Below are 23,856 nucleotides of genomic sequence, written 5' to 3' on the forward strand. Positions count from 1 at the left end.
GAAAATTAGGTCCAACCTAGGACCGGGAAATCAAGCCCGACTTATTTATGGTGTGAGTGTCCCTCCACTGCCATTGTCAGCATGTTCCGTGCGGAGTTCCCACCCTGTATGTGGGGGTACAGCCTAAGGGCTGGAGGGCAGGGGTGACAGTGGGTTGGGTCCAGTTTGACTTAGGTTCATCTCTAACTTAAGGTACTGTACTAATACTGGTACCTATGTTAGGCCTGAAATGCAACCATACGCATCACAGTATAGGCGCCCATTAAGGTATTGAGTACTCATTTATTATTTAAAATTTCAAGAAAAAAAAAAAAAACAAGGTGTTGGATGATACCCGGACCCAAGTGTATCACCATTAGGGCTGGCAATGGACGGCCTAGTTTGGTTCAGGCCTGGATTTTAAACTCCTCAAAGTCCAGCCTATTCAAAATATAAATTTGGCTTGGTTCAACCCGACCCATTGCCATCATAATCACCATCTCATGAAGTAGTGGGAAGTGGCTTCGGCGGATCCCTGACTGTGGGGCCCACTATGATGTATGTTCTTTGCATCCACGCTGTTCATCCATTTTGAAAACTCATTTTATGCCGTGATCCTAAAAATGAAGCAGATTCAAATCTTAAGTGGACCATAGTACAGGAAACAGTGGTAATTGACAGTTAAAAACTTCTTATAGGCCAGATCAAGCTGATATCTGTGTGGTCTCTTATCAACAGGTTGGATGGAAAACAAAAATTCCCATGGCTCCTATGAAGTTATTAATGGGGGGATTCAATCACGACTGATTCCTGTACTATGATCGACCTGAGATTTGAATCTGCTTCATTTTTGGGATCATGCCCTAAAAGAGTTTCCAAAAAGTATGGAAAGCGTAGCTGTAAGGCACATACTTCGCAGTGGGCCCACAGTCAGGGATCCATCGAACCTACGCTAGAAGTAGCTGCGGAGGGACTATCAGTCCTACGTACCTTATTAGAGTATCAAAGTTATTCTCTTTCACTTCTGACTTTCATTTCTTAGGCACGTTATATATGTCTCATGTACAGACCGTTCAACTTACACATCAAGTGAGCCCCATGATAGTGATCGGATCCCCAATCAAGTCTGAGGCCACACTACAAAGAACAGCAAATAGCTACCCAAAAAACTCCAAATTCACTTGGTGGCCCACCTCCCACTTTCATGGTGAGGCTATACTCTTGGAATACACACATACACAGAATATATATATATATGCGTGTGTGAACTCATTCATAGGGATACAATCTCAAAACACCTAATGCAGCACCCCATTAAACCCTTGGGGCCGAACTTTGACCCTAATCCAAAACTCTGGTGACACACACACATTCATTCTCATGATTAGATCTAGAAGTAGATTGATTATTAAATAAATAAAAAAATTCTGGTATACCACTGATTCGTATGGTGTCTACAATATATGATTTAGTTACTAATTATTTTACCATATTGAAAATTGATAACGTCGCATTCAGATTCAGTAAAGATTTATGATATATGCATGGGTTTACTCAATGTATACAGGTCAGCCCCAGAGAAGTATTGGAAATGATAAATGGATGTAAAGCTAAGAGGACTGTGTAGGTTGTAAGAGATGTGTATCTACTTGTCCAACAAATTTCTTGAGTGTCGGGATTTATTTATGGCATGAGGCAACTCCCAGCATAAGTTTAGCTTATTGATATGTTTTACAAAATTCTACTTAAATTCATTTGATTCTTTTTTACCGACAAAAACCCACACTTGGAATAATCTATTTCCTCTCTCTCTCTCTCTCTCTCTCTCTCTCTCTCTCAAGTGTTAATAATTATTACTGATTTTAAATAATTGGAGTATTATTGCCCAGCCCATGTCGGGTTGCGTTTGGGCGTCAGTTCGCTTACCCGGCGCATTGACCCCCCTAAGTAGGCCCCCATATTTTTGGTAATCTAGATGGCCTGTTGTTCTTCATTTTGAATGAACTAGGCCCCAAAAATCTACTCAATAAGACCATCATAACTTTTTAATTTGTGGTCTACAAGTAGACCTTAAGAAGACAAACATCCAACAATATCCCACATCAAAAGAAAAAGGTCCCAACAGTAGTGGCTAGCATCTTCCCAACTAGGAGGCTTTTGGGGCGTGCTCCATCCGTGTAAGCTATGTTCTCCACTAGTCAGAGTTGGAAACCCATTTAAAATCTTGTGGGTGGGTTATAATGTAATTCCTCCTAAAAGAGTTTTGGGTTGGGTCGGATCAGGTCAGGGTCAGTTCCAGCCCAACGTGTTTACTAAACGGGCCAAACCCCTTTATAAATGGGCCAAGAACTCCCTATTACTCTGTGGCAATCACTTAAAATTCATCAAGACCAAACCTACCGGATCCAACCCATCCGACAATATCCGTTCAATTGGCTAAATAAGAGGAAGGATGGGTTGGGCTGAATTTGGCCCAATTACGTCCATCTTGTCATTATCTGGGCCCACGTATGAATTTGATCCAAACCATTGATATGAAGAGCCTCACCATGGATGGCCAATTGATCAAAAATCCCTCAGATTGGAAATCCCATCCATATAATATTTGGACCTTTTCTTCATGGAATGTGAACTGTTGTTTGTTGTACTCTCTGAACCGACTATTTGTTTCTCACCAATTGACCGGTTAGGGCTTCTTACACTGTTTTTGTTTTTTTTTGAATGAATGTTGCATCTGCAGGAGGATTCACAATATCAACAGTTCAGATCAGTAAACTGCGGGCCCCACTTTGACGCAGGGGAGGACGTGAGGTCGAGCACCGTCTTCCTAAAGTGGATATCTATTCCGTATCCACTGAACTTCTCACAGAGACTTCTCGAATCCACGAGGAAAGAAAGGAGAAAATAGAAATAAATTCTAATAAATTCGAAATTGATTGATGAATAATTGATGATTTCCTAATGTGTCTCCTTACACCATTAATATAGGAAAAAAATAAACTAAAATTCGTAATTACCAAAAATAGTAAAATTCTAATTCTAATAAAAATCCTAATTCTAATAAAACTCTTCTAAGGCCTAATTTCTAAAAATAAAAATTGCAAATAAACTTCTCTGAAGAGTCCTAGTATAACTAAAATTTATTTCTAAAAGGAAAGAAAATCTAAAACTCTAAAAAATATTAAAAATCGGAATTACTAAAAATAGTAAAATTTTCCTAAAAATTCGTTTTTGAGTTGAAAGCGCGCCTTTTTTGACGAAACGGACAGATGCGACCCACAAAGTGGGTCGGTTCACCTCGGATGGCCCATTTCAATAAAGATTGATAGGTTGTGCGCCCGTAACGATACCCGGATCAAAAGTTATAGTCAATTCACAATATCAACAGTTCAGATCAGTAAACTGCGGGCCCCACTTGCTGCATTTTGACCCCAACACCGTATAATACCTCTCAACACTATTGCATATATACTGGTCCGGGCAGGGCTCCAGCCCCGCCATTGGACAGCTCATGGCCTAGTTGCATGGATTTGGAGATTTGAATGTGAACCGTTGAAAATTTTCTTTTTAACATTCCAAACTCAGCTACGCATATGGATGGTCACAATATTCTAGTAGCATGAATTTTGGAATGTGGTCCATCCAATATCAGTATGGACCCACACATGAACTGTTAGTATACACTTAACGGTCTGTTCTCAACGTACATCTGTGGCCCACCTCACAAAACAAGCTTCTTGACCCTGCGTACAAATTTTTGTTTTTTTGTTTTGTTTTTTTCCACTCATTTAGACCAATGTATTCAATTCAAATTGATAGCTCATCCAAACACATCAAACAGAATTCAGATTGGTATAAGAACGGCAAAATCATGTTAATGTTCCAATCTCGATCAGGAGTGGACCACATCGCACCAGCCGTTAAAATAACATCAAAACATAGCTTAAATCGTACAATTTTTGGGCTGGACTTATAATTGGAGACTGGCCCATTTGTTGATGCCATCATGAACTTGGAAAAGCATGGACGGATGCTCTACAACACTCCTGCCGTAGGAAAAGTGTGCAACACCAGAACTATGTGGGACCCGCCCTGAAGTTTGTGTGAAATCCACTCCGTCCATCATTTTCTTCAGCTAGTGTTCATGGTACATATTGAATAACAGTTCGACCCAAAACTTAGGTCGGTCACATGAACGGAACAGTGGAAAACCACTCCTAAAATCTCTAAATTCACTCGGTGTGGCCCACCTTTTTTTTTTTCAGGCTAATTTTTTGGACATCTCTTCTTTATGATGGATATCAACCGATGAATGAGTTGGATAGCATATAAATAACATTTGGCCCAAACGAATATTTTTATGGTGGTGTTTCCATCCCCACCGTTCCATGTGTTAATCTACTGATCTTAAGATGAGGTGGAGCAAGTAACGGAGGGTGTGGATCTCACACTAACATCTCAGGTGGCCCATATATCCTGGTTGTTATATACTTCACACTTGTTTGAAGCATAGTCAGTGGTAGTTTGAATTTTCAAATGACACCGTTCTGTCAGTGTCGCTGTGGGGAACATCAACATCTATTGCTTCACTGAGAATCACATGCAGAGATGCTCTGTTGTTTAAAAACTCCATGTTTAAATACCATCATAGATGGGACGCTATTTGAAATTTTGAAACGCAACAGTAAAATTAATGTTTTCAAAACCTAGTTTTACATTTTAAAATTCTATAAATTTCAGTTAAAAATATTCTCAGATTTTTTATTTTCCCACACTGTAACACCCACACGCACCACAATGGGCATTTGAACCCATGAACTCTGTATTAAAACTCAGATAGTCTTAGAGCCACGAGCAGGGACCCTTCCAATTTTATGGCTAGGATTTATCTAAATAATGTGGTTGATAAAACATTGATTTGTCAATGGTATTCTTTTAATCTAAAGGTCTTGATTGATCTCAAATGAAAGAGAAAATCTGAGTTAAACGTTAGTCCTTGAAGTAGTCCCAATGGGATGTTAGAGCTATCCACACAGGTGAACTTCATGTATGTGAAACATATGATGGATGAAAGAGATGAAAATATCTCTCTCTCACTCTCTCCTTACTCTTTTCGAAAAACAAAGAGGCGACGAACCTCTCTTTCATTGTATGTGACTCCTCTCCATATGGGACTTTAATATGGTGAAGCATGTAAAGTGCTAGAAGGTGGTAGAGCATTATAATTGACGTCTTCCTAAAACCCTAATTCCTTTGCAGGTTTTAGGAAGACATAAATTATAATATTTTACCACTTTCTAATATTTTATATGGCTCACTATATTATAAGTACGTGATTTTTACTTTATCTCATATGCCCAAATTGATTCAATCATTCTATTGTTATAATAATCTATTATTGACCTAATATCCATGTAGGGAAAGTGGTGGACCACACCAAACCTAAGTCATAAGATATTATCGATTGTAATAAAAATCATTTTAATAGTTAAAACAAAAGTTTAATATTTGAAAACATCTTAAAAACCTTTTGAATGCTAGGCTAGTGAGAAAACCACTTGATGAACATTGATACCTAAAATCTAAGCCATAAGTGAGTTATTAAGAAACCAGTTCTCAACAAACCTTAATGAATTTGCCCAACCACGTCCACCTTTGTTGGTTGCATGGTCACCTCATAAAATAAGCCAAAGCAGATATAATTAAGATCTAAATAGTAAATAAGTTCTTAAGAAAGTACTAGACCCCTTGTTGACCCATATGGATTTCAATGGACATGGATAAATGTGCCTTGCTACACCTACTTTTGTTAGCCACATGATAATCTCATAAAGTGAGCCAAAACACTTGTAACCAAAACCTTAATTAATTGCATGTTTTTGAGTCTAAGGATTTATTAGAGTTAGTATATCCTCAAGTCAATCATAATCAGGATTTGATAGTTTTACAGTCTAAAGACCTAACCTCGATCAACTAATGCAAGTGCCCAACAAATCCAAACCAATAGTTTATATCTATGGCACATTTATACTCTTACATGCGGTGTATAGGAGGATAAAAGCACACTGACTCGTCGTTATGTTCGATGGTGAAAACTTTTCATTTTAACTCATCATTAGTCTCCGATCATAGGATGACCATATATAAAGTAATAACCAAAAGTTTGTGCCATAACCTGTTAGATGGTTGTGGTATAATAGGACATTAACTTCTATAGGTCAAAAATTTTCCTTGATTCGTGGTCATTATGTCCATTTGAAAGTTTTCAAAGACAATAAGTGAAATCCTTCTCTTTTAGTCAGATTTATGTACAATTGTGATTCTCCCACATATTAACTATGACACAATCATATATCCATTTAAGACCCATGATCATCATGATCTATGGTAACGATCATCAGCATCACTATATAAAATTTATGTCATTAATGAATAAGATTCACGTTAGTTTTCAAGGGTCCAACTTCAACAAACACACATGACAAACTAATAGATGTAGGTTGAATATTTGATTCTCATCGTTGATGCAGTAGCTAAATGTGGACAACTGAAATGAAATTATTTTAATGACTCATATTTACCTAAAAAAATAGCTGTTAGGATCATTTTGTGGGTGTGTATTGGACATAGTGTTGCCAGATGTGTTCAATCTGTACATGAAATAGGGTTCAATCGATCAACCACCCTGGTCAATCAATCGAGTGAACTCTGAATTATATAGATTGGTCTTTGGATAGTTTTGGACAATCTCAATTGATTAAACTATCGGGTCGATCGATTGAAAAAAATTTGAAAATACTTTTAAACTCCATGGACACTTTTGAGCATGTCCGAGTGATCGAACATGTGGTCACTAGTCAATCGAGGACTGCTCAATCGATGGTCAAATCAACAATGCAAATAATTTTGCATAATTACGTGGTCAATTTTCTTTTTTGGGTGTTATGCTATATATATGGGTATAATTACAAGATTAGTATATCTCAATTTGGGCTTATATATTTCTAGGATTTGGAGAGAAGAAAACGAAGGTTTATTATTATTATTATTATTATTATTATTATTATAAGTGCATTCATCTCTTGTACTTTTCATTTTTATAGTGATCATTGTCACTTTGTGCCATTGTTTTTTCCCGCGAGGGTTTTCCGCATAAAATTCGTGTGTACTTGTGCATGTTTTGTTTGTGTTTGATTATTGCCATGTGATTCAAATTTGAGGTTTTCTTCTGTAGTCTCTCAACAAGTGGTATTAGAGTCAATGTTGGGGATTCGAGTTTAGATCTAGGACATGATGATTAAGGGATCAAACGAGAAGTATGATACAGAGAAGTTCATCGAGAAAAATAACTTCAAAATATGGAAGGTGAAAATGAGAGAGGACTTTTAGTTCACCAAGGGCTGCAACACGCACTCCTTGGTATAGAGAAGTGTCCAAAGTTTCTGAGCAATAAAGAGTATGAAGAATTGGATGAGAGGGTGAAAACCTCAATCCACTTATGTTTGATGGATGACATCCTTTACAATATTCTTCATCAAAAGATCATTACATGACTTTGGAAGAAATTAGATAGTTTGTACTTGACAAAATCACCGTCAAATCATCTGTATCTAAAAAAGCAATTTTATAATTTGAAGATAATAAAAGGGTTAAATATTAATGATCACATTAGTGCGTTTAATCAGATACTTTACAAATTGATGAGTGTGGAAGTGAAGATTGGTGAGGAAGACCAAGCTCAAATTTTCTCGAACTCTCTTCCAAAGTCTTACAATGGCTTCGTAGACACTATGTGCCACGGTAGAGAGACCATTAATGTCGTGACTGTCATCTCAATCATTCAGTTGAAGATGTTTAGTAAGAATGACAATAACACAAGATCCTCTATAAATGCATTGGTAGGGAAGGAATTCTGAGCGGGAGAAAGGAAGCTTGTGATCACGGTCCAAGGGCAAGGGGAAGATAAAGTGCTGGAACTGTGAGAGATAAGGGCATATGAAAAAGAATTTTTAAAATATTAAAGCCCAGAAGGGAGATAAAGTAGATGAAGTGTCGAACTAGGCCAATATAATGGAATCAAGTAAGGATATGGGCACTAGTAATGTTTTGATGACATCCAAATCCAACTATCTCAACGATGAGTGAATTTTGGATACATGAGTGTCATACCGCATAATCTCTCATCAGGATTGATTCACTACATACAACAAGTGTGATCGTGACTATGCGTTTATGTGCAATAATATTGCCTGTAAGGTCGTTGGAATTGAATCGTTACGCATCAGGATATCTGATAGGATGTAATGCATTCTGATAGATGTGCGACACGTTCCTGACCTATAGAAGAAATTAATATCTCTAGGAGTTCTCGAGGCAATTGGGTGCAAGTTCATTGGATTTGATCGTATCTAAAAGGTTTCAAAGGAGGCACTGGTAGTAATGAAAGCGTAGAAGAATGATAACCTTTATAGGTTGATGGGAATATCGTATTGGGTGGAGTTGCAATGTCTATAGCAGAGTTCAGGCACGTTTGTGACAAGCATGTCTAGGCCACATGAGTGAGCGCGGCATGAAGGTACTTTCTAATCGTTCTTTGATTTTTTCATTTAAAATGTTAATTTAGATATATGCGAGCATTGTATATATGATAAACATTCACGGTTATCTTTTAAATCGGGTAAACATGTTAGTAAGGGTGTTCTGGACTATATGCGTTCTGCTGTATATGGATCGTTGCTTGTTATTTTTGAAGGGAGGTCATCATTTTTCGTTTCGTTCATAGATGAATACTCTAGAAAGGTTTAGGTATACTTTTTGCAGTACAAATCTGATGTTTTCACTACATTCAACGTGTAGAAGTCGATGGTAGAAAAACATTCAGGGTGAAAGTTGAAAATTTTGAGGACAAATAATGGAGGTGAATTCACATTGAAAGAATTTAACTAGTTTTATAAAGATGATGGGATTGTATGACATAACATAGTCAGTCATACACTAAAGCAGAGCGGTGTAATAAAATAGATGAATCAGACTCTCTTAGAGAAAGCCTGAAGCATATTGAGTACCGTTGGGTTAAGCAAGGAGTTATAAGGCCGTTAACATGGCTTATTACTTAGTGAATCAATTTTCATTTACACCGATTAGTTGTAAAATTCTAGAATAAGTGTGAAGTGACCATGAAGTTGATTACTCAGGATTGCGAGTATTTGGTTGTGATGCTTACTTTAATACACTATTCGTTAAGAGAGATAAGCTAGACCAAAAGGGGGAAGAAGTGCACCTTTTAAGGCTATAATGATAGTGTGAAGGGATATAAGCTGTATGACCCAGTCACACAGAAGATTACGATTAGCAGTGACATCAGTTTTGATGAGGATTCATTATTTCGTAAGGATGAATATAAGGGAACATGAAAATCAACGGTTATTGATGTCTAAGCCGAAAAATGTGAGAATAGGAAGAAGCTGAGCCGTAGGAAGATGTACAGGAGCTGGTAAAGCAGCCACTTGTGAGGAGAAATCCACTTAGAGATTGCAATATAAACATGATTTGAATATTGCATCCATCTGCATTCTATGAAGTATTGGATGATTTAGATGTTGAGAAGTGAATGGCGATGATGCAAGATGAGATGCTCTATACAAGAATGAGAAGTATTGTGAGTTGGTGGAGCATCCCGTTGGGCATAAAGCGATCAGGTTTACGTGAATTTACAAGAAGAAACATAGTAGATATGAGGTCAGATTGGTAGTGAAAGAACATGTTTAAAAAGAAGGTGTTAACTTTAGGAAGATATTCAAGCTGGTTGTCAAGCATGTATCTTTCAGATTTGTGTTGGCACTAGTTGTTAAATATAACCTTGAACTGGAACAAAAGAATGTTAAGATTACATTTTTACATGAGGAATTGGAAGAATAGATTTACACGAAGTAACCGGAGGGGTTTGAAGAAAATGGGTCAGAGAATAAGGTTTACATGTTAAGAAGGTTGTTGTATGGCCCGAAATAATCGCCTATACAATGATACAAGAAATTTGATACTTCTATGGTATGCTTGAGGATAATTAGGAGTGAATATAATCATCGTGTCTACTTTAAGACACTGAGTGATGGAAGATTCATTCTATTGGTATTGTATGTTAATGATATGCTTATCGCCAGTAAAAACATGTCTGAAAACAATATATTGAAGACTCAGCCATTAGGGACATTAGAAATGAAAGATTTAGGGGCAGCAAAGAGAATTCTTGGTATAGACGTACACAAATATATGGAGATGAGCAGGTTACAGTTGTCTCAAGTAGAGTAACTTGAAAATGTATTGTTGAAGTTTGGGATTGACACAACTAAGCCAGTTAACACATCCTATGCTGCTCACTTCAAGCTTTATTTAGAGTAGTGTCCCATTACAAATGGAAAAAAGTGGGATATATCTCATGTGCCTATTCGAGCGCAGTTAGCAGTTTGATGTATGCATGATTTTTACGAGACCAGATATTTCACATGCAGTCGGTGTTGTGAGTATATACATGTCAATCCTCGACAAGCAACATTGTGAGGCAGTAAAATGGATACTTTGTTATCTACGAGGTACAACAGACTATGTCTTGACATTTCATAAATAAGAGGGAAAATTAGTGGACCATGTTGATTCAGATTCACATGAAATGTGGATTAGAAAAGGTCAACTTCTGGCTACTCGTTTGTATTAGCGGGTGGAGCGATCAGTTGGATGTCGAAGTTTCAGTCTGTGGTTGCTCTTTCCACAACCGAAGCTGAATATATGGTTGTGATGGAGGCTTTCAAGGATGGTATTTAATAAAGAGGAATGATGAACAAACTTGGGCTTTTAACAGGAGACCATGCCGGTTAATTGTGACAACGAAAGCATAATCAATTTGACGAATAATTCTGTTTGCCATTATAGAACTAAACATATTGATGTTTATCATTATTTTATCCCTCGGGTACTTAAGGAAGACAGTGTTACTCTCGAGAAGATCCACACGAGCATGAATCTGGCGGACATACTTACAAAGGTGATTCCCTTAAGAAGTTTCGATTCTGTTCAACTTCTGTAGTTCTGACAAAAGGTTGATGAAGATGGAATGTACATAAAAAGTGACGATGATGGAGAAGCTATGATGGAGGCGATTAGAGATGGAGCGTTGAACAATCGTTCATGATGATGGAAGCCATGGTGGAGATTGTTGTCAGATGTCTTTAATCTATACATTGAATAAGGGTTTGATCGATCGACCACCCTAGTTGATCAATCGACTGAACTTCAAATTATACAGATTAGTCTCTGGACAATTTTGGACAGTCTCGATTGATCGAACTATTGAGTAGATCAATCGACAAAATTAAAAAAATACTTGTAAACTCCCTAGATACTTTTGAGCATATTTGAGCAATTGAACATGTGGTACTCGATTAGAGGTGTACACAAACCGAATTAGCTCGGTTAGCTCGCTCGACTCGACTCGAAAAAGCTTGATTCAACTCGGTTCGAAGTTGAGTTTGAGCCAAGTTGAGCTGATTTTTTGAGCTCGAAAATGAGTTCGAGCTGGCCCCAGCTCGACTTGACTCGGATCGAACCCAACTCGAATCGAACCAGTTTGGTGACTCGATTACTTTGATATTGATGTTGCTCACCAAGTGTTTGATGAAATGACTCAAACAAGTGTGGCTGGTGGCAAGGAAGGTATGTATATGAAACCAACACCCTTTTTTTTTTTCTTGAATTTTATGTTGCTTAGAAAGTGTTTGATAAAATACCTCTCAAATACAATGAGATTTTGAAGGTGCAGTCCAGGTGTTTGCGAAAATGCTGCAATGGTGAACTCGGCTCGATCTTGGCTCGAACTGGCCCGAGCTGCTTAACGAACCGATCCAAGCTGGCAAGTTAGGCTCGAGGATTGAGCCAAGCCGAGTTCGAGCTGAGGTGAGCTAGTGGCCGTGTCGAGTCGAGCTGAGGCCAGCTCAACTCAGTTTGACTCGATGTACGATGTCGATCGATTAATGGTTAAATCGATGGCGCGCATAATTTTGTATAATTGCACAATCAGTCTCTTATTTCGGGTGTTATGCTATATATATGGGTGTAATTATATGATTATGGTATTCCAATTAGGGCTTAAACATTTCTAATATTTGGAGATGAGAAAATGAGGGTTTTCTGATTATAAGTGCATCAAACTCTTGTACAAATTTATTTTTTCCCGTGATCGTTGTCGCTTTGTGGCATTATTTTTATGGGAGTTTTTTCTATGTAATATATATATATATATATATATATATATATATATATATATATATATAGTGCATGCTTTATTAGTGCTTGCTTATTGTGGTGTTATCCAAATTCAAAGTTTGATTCCTGGGTATCCCATGGGTTCGGAATGGTGCACAGAATTAGTACCGCCCAATATCCAACCACATGCGCATATGGGCTCCATGAGTTGTCATGTGCTGTTGATCCTTGGTCACGAACTCACCTACGGACACGTGATACTTTTTCAAAAGTATTTCTAATTTTGTTATCATCCTCCATCTGAGGATATGAATGCTATCCTCTGGTTTACCGTTTGTATGTTCGGGATCCATGATCTACTCACCAGACCGTTGATCTGATGGTCCTCACCATGGGTAGAACATGACCTAAAATCTCCTCAATAGTTTAGCCCTAACCCTTTCAATTGGCAAGGCCACAGACCAATGAACGGCCTACAGTTGGGCCCATCAAATCAAAGATCCAGATAAATGCACTGTGGGCCCCACTTGTACAAACTTAAACCGGAGGATAAGATAGTTCCTATTTGATGAAAGGTCCACGGTACATATATATCACTTGGATTAAAAATGGAAAGAATAAAAGAAGAAAAAGGGAAGATGGGGTGGGCCCCATATTGGTATAGTTAACAGAAAGCAAAAAGTAAGGCATGTGCAAGGATTGAAGGTGAGGATAACGTAAGGTGGGACATGAAAAGAGGGTATCAATACATGGACGGCTATCAATACATGCATTTTCTCCTCATAAGTGGGTAGTTTTGGTGGGCCACAGATGGATGGAACCTTGATACACATACTCCCCAAAAAGGAGTGAATACAAAAGAGAGAAAAGGATATGATATAGACTCAATATCATGGTAAGCAAAACTCGATGTGAAAAAAAAAAATCCTCTTATGATTAAACATTGTATATTTCAAAACATAGGCTAAAAGCTAACGCGGATTTCCTGCCAAAGGCAGTTCTTGTGCTGGGATGCCAGGTGGGGCTCACTGTGATGTTTGTGAGAAATCTACTCCGTTCATTTGTTTTGTGAGCTCATTTTAGACAAGATATAAAAAAACGAGTTGGATTGAACACTAAGGTGGGCCACACACGAAAAGGAAAATTGAAAAAAAAAGCTTACTGTTGTAACTTTCTTGAGCTCCACCTTATGTTTGTATGCCATTCCAACGGTTTATAAGGTCATTCCCATTTGAATGAAGTGAAAAGACAAACAAAAAGAAAAAGAAAAAAAGAAGATAAAAAAATAAATAAATTTGATACAAAACTTTTGTGGCCATTTAAATGTTTTAATGGTGGTCACTTAATCTTCACTATTTCCTATCATCTGACCCACTTGAGTTTTGGATCCCACTCATTTTTAGTCTCATGTCCTGAAATGATCTCGCAAAATGGATGGACGGGGTGGATTTCTCATAAACATCACAGTGGGCCCCAACCATGTCTTTTTTCCAAGCTGAGTTAAACTTTTTTGTTTTTATTTTCATTAAAAAAACTAAAAAAAAAACTTTTGAGAAAATAGAGATAATTGGAGGATACTCATTTAATCGGCTTAACCTTGTGGTCGTGGGTTCGGGCAATTATATTTTCCACCAAAATTATAAAAATATTAATTTCTTTAATTGAAAATTTCTATTCTGACCTTATTTATGTATAATATACACACACAAATAAATTTTGCTGTTCCAGTGAATTTTTTTTTATCACAACACAACATTTTTGGTACCTTCCTTTTGTGGTATGCCTATCCGCTAACTATGCTCCACATTGGAATGTGGGGATTATTTTTGAAAGGCGCACACACACACACACAATATATATATATATATATATATATATATATATATATATATATATATATATATATATATATATATATAAGGCATAAATTATTTTTTTGGAGGGCATAAATATTTTTTTGGAAGGCTGAGTATGGGGAGTTAGTTGTACTCTGGCAGTATTTGATGCTTGATAAGTAGGTTCTAAGACATTATACATGTGGCATATTAAATCAAATTAAACTGAATAAATTTGGAACTCATGGTCACTAATTCACAATTCCATAATCAGGTTGATGGAATAATCCTAACCTCTGATTTGTGAATACTTGTTTGTTGAAATAGCACCAAAGTGATATTCTTTACTCTTAACTGTCCAATAAATGTCCACCGATCTGGTAATCAGATAATTAAATAAACTTAAATTTTGGTTCATGATACATCTAAGCTGGGACTCATGATTTGGATAGTTTATATTAAATTACTAATTTAAAACGCATGAGTAATTTCTAAGCGGTTGTATCATTCATCACACATTGCCAAAGAATTATTGAACCTTTTCTCTTGGAAACTTGCTGTCTCTAACATCCACACTCCACCCACAGACATGGACTCAATTTCCTATAATAGTTTTATTTTCCTGGAAGGTATGATTTTTTTTCTTTTTGGGTAGGCAACCAATTATTATTAGTATTTTGAAGGTAAGCAATTTTTTTTTTTTTTTTTTTTGAACAGTTGGAGGGAGCCCATGCAAAAAAAAGCCATGGGGCCCACTGTGATATGTGTGTGACAATCACTCCATTCATCATTTAACCTGTCTCTTGTTAGAAGGTGAGCCGAAAGATAGACCCGATCCTTAAACTCAAGTAAGTCACCATGTTGTGCTTGTACCAATGTCAATACAATAGAGGTGCCCAATCTGTATTCATGTTTGGCATCCACTACAAATGATATATAGTGGATGTTTACTAGTATTGATATAAATATACCATGGTGAGAATTGATTGGATGGCAGGTTGTTGTTTGAGATGGAATTCACACAAGTCCAATTAAATTCCGCTGCCTCGTAGGGACATCGGCACAAGGGACAGGCAACATTGAATTCACGTCTATCCACCACACAATCTTTACTATGTTGGCACATGAAGTGGATTGGCTGGTGTAGGCATGTGTCGTGTGAAAGATGAGGGCTGACGCTCCTCGAGCTCTCCAAGTTGTACGAACGGTTCAAAGGAGATCAAAGTTACATGGGCCCCACAATGATGTATTTATTATACACCGTTCATCCATTTTTAGAGATCATTATAGAGTACTATCCCAAAAATGAATAATATCCAAAGATCAACTGGACCACACCACAAAAAGTAGTGCAGATAATGATTTTCACCGTTAAAAATTTTGTAGGGCTCACCATAATGTTTAGTTTCCATCCAATCTGTTCATAAGGTCACAAAGACATGGACGAAGAGGAAAAACAAATTTCATATTGATCCAAAACTTCTCTGATCCCTAAAAGGGCTTCAATGGTAAACGTTCAATCCCCCACTGCATTTTTCATTGTGGTTCATTTGATCTTTAGATCTGTCTTAGTTTTTGTCTGAAGCCGTACAACGATCTCGCAAAATGGATGGACAGTTTGGATATAACACATACCTCATGATGGGACCCACAGAACTTGCTGACATCAATACACCAGCTATATAGCTGATGTGTGGTACACCAGCCAATCCGCTTCCCGTCGGCACAGGCAAGGACGGTATGCGTCCCTCTCAAACATACAGCTTTTTATTGTAGGGCTCCATACAACCATTTTTGTGGGGGAGTCCGCGTCCCACGCGTACATCATCTGTTGTTATTTTTGTAGCTTTTGCAGACAGCTATCTAATAATCATCTTGAGTGGGCCTTAATGGTAGTACTAGGTATTCATGTCATCATCAGATGTGACGTTCGCTGCCTTACCCATGAAAAACATGCATATCAATCAGGACTGTTCGAATGGTGGGCCTATATTGTTGATGAGTCACAACATGGAAATCACAGCCATATAAGTAAATTTTTATTTTTATTTTTTTATTTTTTATTTTTTCTTTTTGAGAGAAATCAGCAATCTAGTAATCTTCACCATCTGCCTTGCATGTTGAATTCAGGCTAGTTTCCTATTAATTGATGTTTACTGACTGAAAGGTTTGGCAGGAAGATTGTGAAATAATTAGATGGAGGTTACTGTCTTTCTTAAGTAGGCAAAATCTTGAATATACTGGTAGTTTTAAACCCACGAGACAAAAAGTAAAATTTGAAATTGAATTGTGAAATCCTAAGATTTTTTGAATTACATTATTTATAAAGAAAAATAAAAATCCTAATTTGTTTAGAAGTTACTAGAAATAGTAAAATTGTTAGTTATTTCAAATAACAAAACTCTTTTAAAGCCTAATTTACAAAAATAGGAAGTCGAGATAAACCCTACTAAAATATTTCAGGCATTATTACAAGTAATTTTTAAAATAGACAGAAATCCTAAAACTGCAAGAATAAAGTGATGCGATAAAACAAAAATTTCTAAAATTAGTAAATTTTCTCAAAAAATCGCAGCGTTGAACTAAAAGGGTGCATTTTTATTTATTTATTTATGAAACCGATGAATTATGCTAGTCGATTGGGTTCGAAAGTATCATTACATAAAAATCGATAGATTGTGCATTTTATGATGATGCCCCATCAAAAGTTACAACTGATTTATGGTCCACACTTCGAATGACCAATTTTTCTTATTTTCGGAAAGAATTTCTTTGAACCCAACGTGCCTAAGCCCAGTTACATCATGCCCTACATAAGATTGGGCCTAGTTCAAGCGGAATACTTCTGCCTTAACATTATTCAGGACCAAAATTTGGATGGGATTGTCATGCATGTATGTGATGGCTAAATTGGGTATATTGCAATTATTTAATATGGAAAGGAGATATGGACCTTCTCCTTTCACGGTTGTTTTGTGAGTCGATTGAAAGTTTAAGATCATCTAATCCTAAATATTCCAACAACCATCAGTGTTCACAACCCTAAGTGTAGGGTCGCGATGTAGTAATAATCTCGGTAAGACCGAGGTTGAATCCACAGGGACAAAAACTTGTACGTATATGAAATTAACTAGAAGTAGAACTAGAAGAAGATCTGAAATTAATTTTTAAGTATTCGAGAGAGTAATTGTGAATAGAATAATTAAAACTAAGAATTTAAATGTGAGAACTAGGGTGCCAAGGATCCACTTGTAGTGATTAGGGAGCCCTCTTGCTTGATTCAAGTAACACAATTAGAATTGGAGAACTATCCTATCCAATTAGAAAATATATTAATAAAACAAAATTTGAACTTCCATTGACCTAATTCTCAATGAAGGAGAACTATGATAATTAGTAGGGATTCTATCACCAAACCATGCCCAAGAGACAATGACAAATAACATGATTTACTAATCCCAAAATCTTCAAGCAGGAGAATTGTGAAGATTAGGAAGGATTTCATCACCTTAGCATAATCTTAAACAACACGATGGTGAACAACAAGACTTATTAATTTCACAATCTCAAATCAGGAAAAGAAGATACTCAAAGCTATTGCAGATCCATTGTAATTTGAGTCACAATAAATTATTAAAAACTAAAAGTATTCCTTAAATATCAAATTAGAATCCATGGAGTTTAACATAAATATGAATTAAAGCAATAGAAACATTCCATCATACTACAAGCTTCACCTCTTAGTTATAACTACGAGGTTTAGCTAACCATAGACATGATTAGATCAAAGTTTCTTAAGAAAAACATGAAAATAATTAAGGAAGAAGAAGAAAAACTCTTGGTGACGGCTTTTTCACCCTTTTGCTCCACTCTTTAAACCCTAGAAGATGCCTAGGAACATCTTAGGGAGTCCTATTTATAGTTGTGGAACTCCAACTTTTGCACATAGTTGAAAAACTCTAGAAACCACTTCAAATTTACGCAATTTGCTAAAATAGACTTTACTCCACACAGTTTCTCAAAATAGACTTCACTCTGCGCAATTTCACAAAATGACCTAGAGTTTCAGAATATGCTTTTTCAAAGCGATTTCAGGATTCTTTTTTTTCACTTCAAATATTTGATTCTCTTCATTTCTCACTTGATTTTCTTGAATCTTTGGTGTGTGAATTCTTCAATATTAGTTTTCTAAAATCTATAATTTATCTTGGTGATACTTGAGCATTAAATCCATGCTTTTAGCACCCTTTTCAATCCAAGCTCTTAAATTCACATTGCAACACAAACATGAGTAAAATAGAATATTAAGCATTATCATGTTCATAAAACCAAGATATAAATGAGAGATAATATGCAATATTTCACCATCAACAATCAGCTGTGTGCCCCATCATGAAAATGACTTAGATCACCAATCCAAGATCAAATGGCTAATAGTAGGAGTGTATTTCATATGAGTTAGTCAGGACTTGTTGTAGCAAATCACACATAATTGTTATGAGATGACAAAGAACACATGTGGAGTTGGGCATTGAGTCGAGTCAGACTGAGTTAGGGTTGACCTGACTCGACCCAGTTTTGAAATAGACTTTGACCTGAACTCGATTCGATACCGTGTCCAGCATGCTTAAAACGATTCGAGTTCCAGGTTTGGCCTGTACTAACTCGGATTGAGTCTGACCCAATCACAAGTAACGAGTTGGGTTGATTTAGCACTGAGTTGGGTCGGGTGCTGCGGCTATTCATGGGCTGAAATCACAGCTCAAAATCTAAGTGCACATGCCAGAATTGCAGCCTCTCCATCAGCTACACGACATCTCAAATATGAAATGTTAAATCTAGGTTTTTTTTTTTTTTTTTTTTTTTTAAAATTTAAGTGTATAGGATGGGTTTCGGATCGAGTTGAGTCATGACGGAGTTGGTTTTTGAGTTAAGTCATGTTACTTGGTGACTCGAACTGGACTTGGTTTGAATTCGGATTGGACAAAGTCTACGGTTCAAATTGACTCACCCACTCAATTCGAGTCCAGTTGGATTTGAACAAGTTGGACTAGTCGAGTGGTCCAGTGCCCATCTCTAAACACATGCTTTCCCATTTTGGCTTTATACCCTTTGGTGGGTGCGCTCATTAGGTATGGTTACAACCGCAAGTTGTGTTGCACCGGGTAGCTGTGGGGCCATGTGAACTGTGCATACAATCAAACCCGTCCATTGTGTTCTCCTCCTCATACTTACCCTAAAAACCAAAAAAATACGCCGATCACTTACGTGGGCCACAATACATGGAACAATGTAAAATCATGCCTAAGAGCACCAAATTTACAATGTGCGGTCCACCTGCGTTTCGGACGCCTGATTTTTCATGTGTCCCTTTATCCTATTGGGCGCGTCTGAATGAATGGATTAGATGGCATACACAACAAGGAGGCCCCCACAAACAGTGGGAAAGGATTATTGATTGGCTTCCATGTGGTGTAGCACGCTTTGCTTTTCTGTAAGGCTGACTTTTAGCCCATTAGCCCATGGCCCAACATTGAAGAGCGCACATCTAATGGAATGAGTGGATCTGATGCACAGTTGATGTGGGCCCCACACCATCCCCGTACCACTACAAGTTGTGTTGATACCGGTACGATATGAGATGGAAGACAATGGCTTTTGTTTTTTTGTTGCTTAATTTTCTTGCAAGAAGTACAATGAAGACCTTCCAAGAAAGCTTTTCTACGGCTGCTATTTAATCCACAGAAATACTTTGATACTCTGGCAGAGTATGATGGATGATACACAGGCACTTAAAAATTATTTAGAAATTGATTACGTGGAATACAAACAATGCAAAATAAACCATCCAAATAATTAGCATATGTTTAGATGTATCATGGACCAACAACTACTGTTATATGGTTATCAAAAAATTAGATATCTGGACATTTATTTAATAGTTAGAAATGAAAAAAATATCCAACGGTCTTATTTGGAAAAAACACGTGTAAAAGAACTAAAGGGTAGTATTGTTCTACAAACCTGTTTTTTAAACTGTAACTTGACCACAATTTAGTTGGTTTGATTTGGGTTAACTGTACCAGTTCTAAGTGCCTGCATATCAAGTATCATACTCAGCTGGAGTATCAAATATCTCATCTTTAATCAACCATGAAAACAGCTTTAATGATTTATAACTTGTACTGTGCTTGATGGCTACTATACGTGTAAGAAAGGCAAAGTCAGGGATAGTTGAAAGTCTTTATTATCTGTAAAAACTAAGTTGGAAATGGAAAGAGGAATCACCCACATGTTTAAAGCTCCTTGGAGCCTTGTAAAATAAATTAGAGACTGAGAATACTTTAATACTCTGACAGAGTGTGATGGATGATATGCATGCACTCAGAAATTAATTAAAGTTTGAACATGTTGTATGAAAGTAAGTCAAACTAAATTATCTGAATTATGGTTTCCATTTTAGATTTATCGTGAACGAAAAATTATGCTTATTTGATATCTTACTATCAGGCTAGTGGACACTTATTGAATGGTTAAAAATGAAAATATCCACTGGCCATATTTCAACAAACAATTACGTACAAATCAAAGGTTAGGATTATTCAACTAATCTGATTTTGGGGTGGGTTTAATAATTTAGTTGTTGAGTTAATACATGCCTTACAATTTTTTAAGTACATGTGTATGAAGCGTAGTAGGCTGCCAGAGTATCAAACAACTCCTCAAATAAAATTCATACACACATCTCTCTAGTGCAAAATCGCCATGTTGGCAATTTCTCGATTTCAAAAAATTTCCGCAGATTTTCAAAGTTTATGGTTTTTCTCAAGTTAATACGGAGAAAATCACAATAGAATTGGGTGTTTATAGTTACATATGTGGGAAATGGTAATATGAGGTTGACCTCATGGGAACTTTCCATGAGGTCGAGCTGTGTGGGCCCCACTGTGATGTGTGTCGAACATCTACCCTATCAGTTAAATGCATCATTCCATTTTGGTCCATGGGATTAAAAGATTAAGACAATCCATGACTCGAGTGGGACACACCACATACAGAGGGGTTATCCTCCCATTAAAACATTCATAATAATTTGTTGGGCCCACCAAGATGTGGTTCACAAATCCAGCCCATCCATTGTGTGTGTCCCACTTGGATGATGGGTAAGACCAAGTTTCAGCCGCATCCAAAACTCATGTAGGCCCACCAAATGCTTTTATATGTTTTAGGCATGTCTTGACATGATTTTATATGGTATGGCCTACCTGAGCTCCATTCCATATATGACTGATTTTTTAGATATCCCATAGCCTAAAGGGGACCCATCAAATGCATTAAGGTTGATTTTTAACACACGTCGTATTACCATTTCCCTACATATGTATATGTTTCATCGATGTCACAGGAAGTTTTTAAAATTAAAAACCACCAAAATGTCACAAATGTTGTATTAATACCACGGGATTTTGAAAATCTCGGCGATATCTGTCACAAGCGCTTGAGACACTGGCATGCAAGAAAAGGATGTGCCATGTCTCGGCAGTGACATGTGATACAAGCTGTATGAGAGGGGGACCATGGAGCTCACTTGTATTGATGAGATATTGGAATCATGTCATGGGTATTTGGACGGCTAGATGTGGTCGTTTGCACGTGAGATTCCTTTTATGTATTACACTTTCATGACATGTGATTCTCGTCCATATGCCATGGGATGTGAGTGGTGTCTATACAACGTTTCTCTACAGATAACAGTACCGTATCCACATTGTTTCTAAAATTTCAAATTGGAATCTATTAGCTCAATTTCCATATGGGTGTGAATCTCCACCGTCGATTCCCATGGCTAATATAGTTCCTCGGTGCGCACTCGGTTCGTGCGCACTCATGTTATGCTGACCAACAAAAGAGGTTCGATCACATGGGACCGGTTACCACCACCACCACCACTTGTGATGATGGTACTGGGTTCGTGTGGGGCCCACATCAACCGTGTATCAGATCCACCCTGTCCTTTAGATGCATGCGCCCTTTGATTTTAGGCCGTTGTGTGAAAACATGAGGTTGAAGGCAAACTCAGGTGGGCCACACCTCAAGTAACTGTTGGAGGGGACGGACAACTGAAATAACCTTTTAACACTTCTTGTGGGGCCCACCATGTTGTGTATATGCCATTTAATCCATTCATCACACCACTTGGTTAGAGGTTGTAAGTATGATTTTACATTATTTCATTAGTGTGGTCCACCTAAACTTTCGATCCGCCTGATTTTTTGTTTCCAAAGTAAGCATGATGGGCAGAGAACAATGGACGTGGTGGATCGGATGCAAAATTGATGTGGCCCATCATATGAGCGCACCTCCTAACCAGGAAAAAAAAAAGAAAAAAGAAAAAAAAAAAAAGAAGCAAAAGAATAATCATCCAAGGTAACTTAGCCCATCATTCTCGCCAGCGTGTCCCTTGTGTAAGACAATCCAGCAATCCAAACATCTGACCCTGCCATGAAGATCACCTGGCCCGTAAATCAGGCCGGTCGACTCATCAGTCAGGCCACACCATCAAAATCAATGGATGGCTGACACTGGCTCAATGCAAAGGTGTGGTCCATCTAACGAATGAATTCCTCTGATCTTGGCTGCATGTTCATAGTCTGGCCCACCTTTTGAACTGATCAGATGTCCTACATTATCAAAAGGTTATTCTTACATAAGATTATTAATTACCTAAAGTTATCATCCAGATGGATTTCCACGAAGCCGTCCAATATTTATATGATCATGATAGTCTGGCCCATGTGTTAAAAGTATTCACAGATGAACAGCACATGGCCCTTTTGGCCATGTTATGTTAAAGAAATGCGCATGCCCATCCAATACCTATCTTTTCTTATTCATATCTCCATCTACATGTATTCCATATTTATTGTTAAAAACATGTGATTTGCCATTTAAATATATATATTTCTCATAACTTCAATCAATTTCTTTTCAAATTCACTGAAAATATCAAATTCTATCACATCCGACGCCACGCGTCCATTTTTGGTGTGGCCCACTAGAGGTCAGCATTGATGGGCGACAATCTTCCAAACAACTACTATCCATAAACACTTACAACAACGAGCTCGTGGTCTTGTTTGGTTGTTGGAGAATTTATTCCCTAATTTTTATATTTCCATGAGAATGTTAGATTGGAATAGCGTTTCTTCGGAAATGATAAAATTTTATTTGTTTGGTATGTTGGGTTTCTCAGGGAATCTTGAGAAAAGGCCATAATTCTTATTTGATTCTTATATTTTTCATTTTCCAACTAAAAGTTAGGGTAATATTTTTAAGCTGGAAATGAAATTAATTAGAAATATGAAAACTGTTTTATAAAGTGTGAATGGAAGAGAATTGCTAAGCTGAGAAATAAAAACAATAGCAACCAAACACACCCTAGTGAAGAGCATGTCATGAGAGAGATACCATTGGGAGAGTTGAAGATGTGGTGGATGGGTCCACAAATGGGCAAGGACTTTTGGGCTGGGCCCATTCAAATTTGTGGTTTTGATGAGTCCAGGCCCAGTTCATTATGAGGAATGGTGGGAGAGAAGCCACTGTTTGTAGCCTAAGACTAGAAGATTAGGATTTAAAAATGGATGACTTTCGATGGTTTGGTGACAAGTTATGGTACATCTAGCAGATAATTTTCAACCTTTCATGTGCTTGAAAATACAATCCTTCCAATAGGTTGAATGATGAGGATCGCCTATTGCAAAAGTCTACCCCATCTAATCTTCAGGTA

Source organism: Magnolia sinica, chromosome 18, assembly GCF_029962835.1.
Source record: "Magnolia sinica isolate HGM2019 chromosome 18, MsV1, whole genome shotgun sequence".
NCBI lineage: Eukaryota > Viridiplantae > Streptophyta > Magnoliopsida > Magnoliales > Magnoliaceae > Magnolia > Magnolia sinica.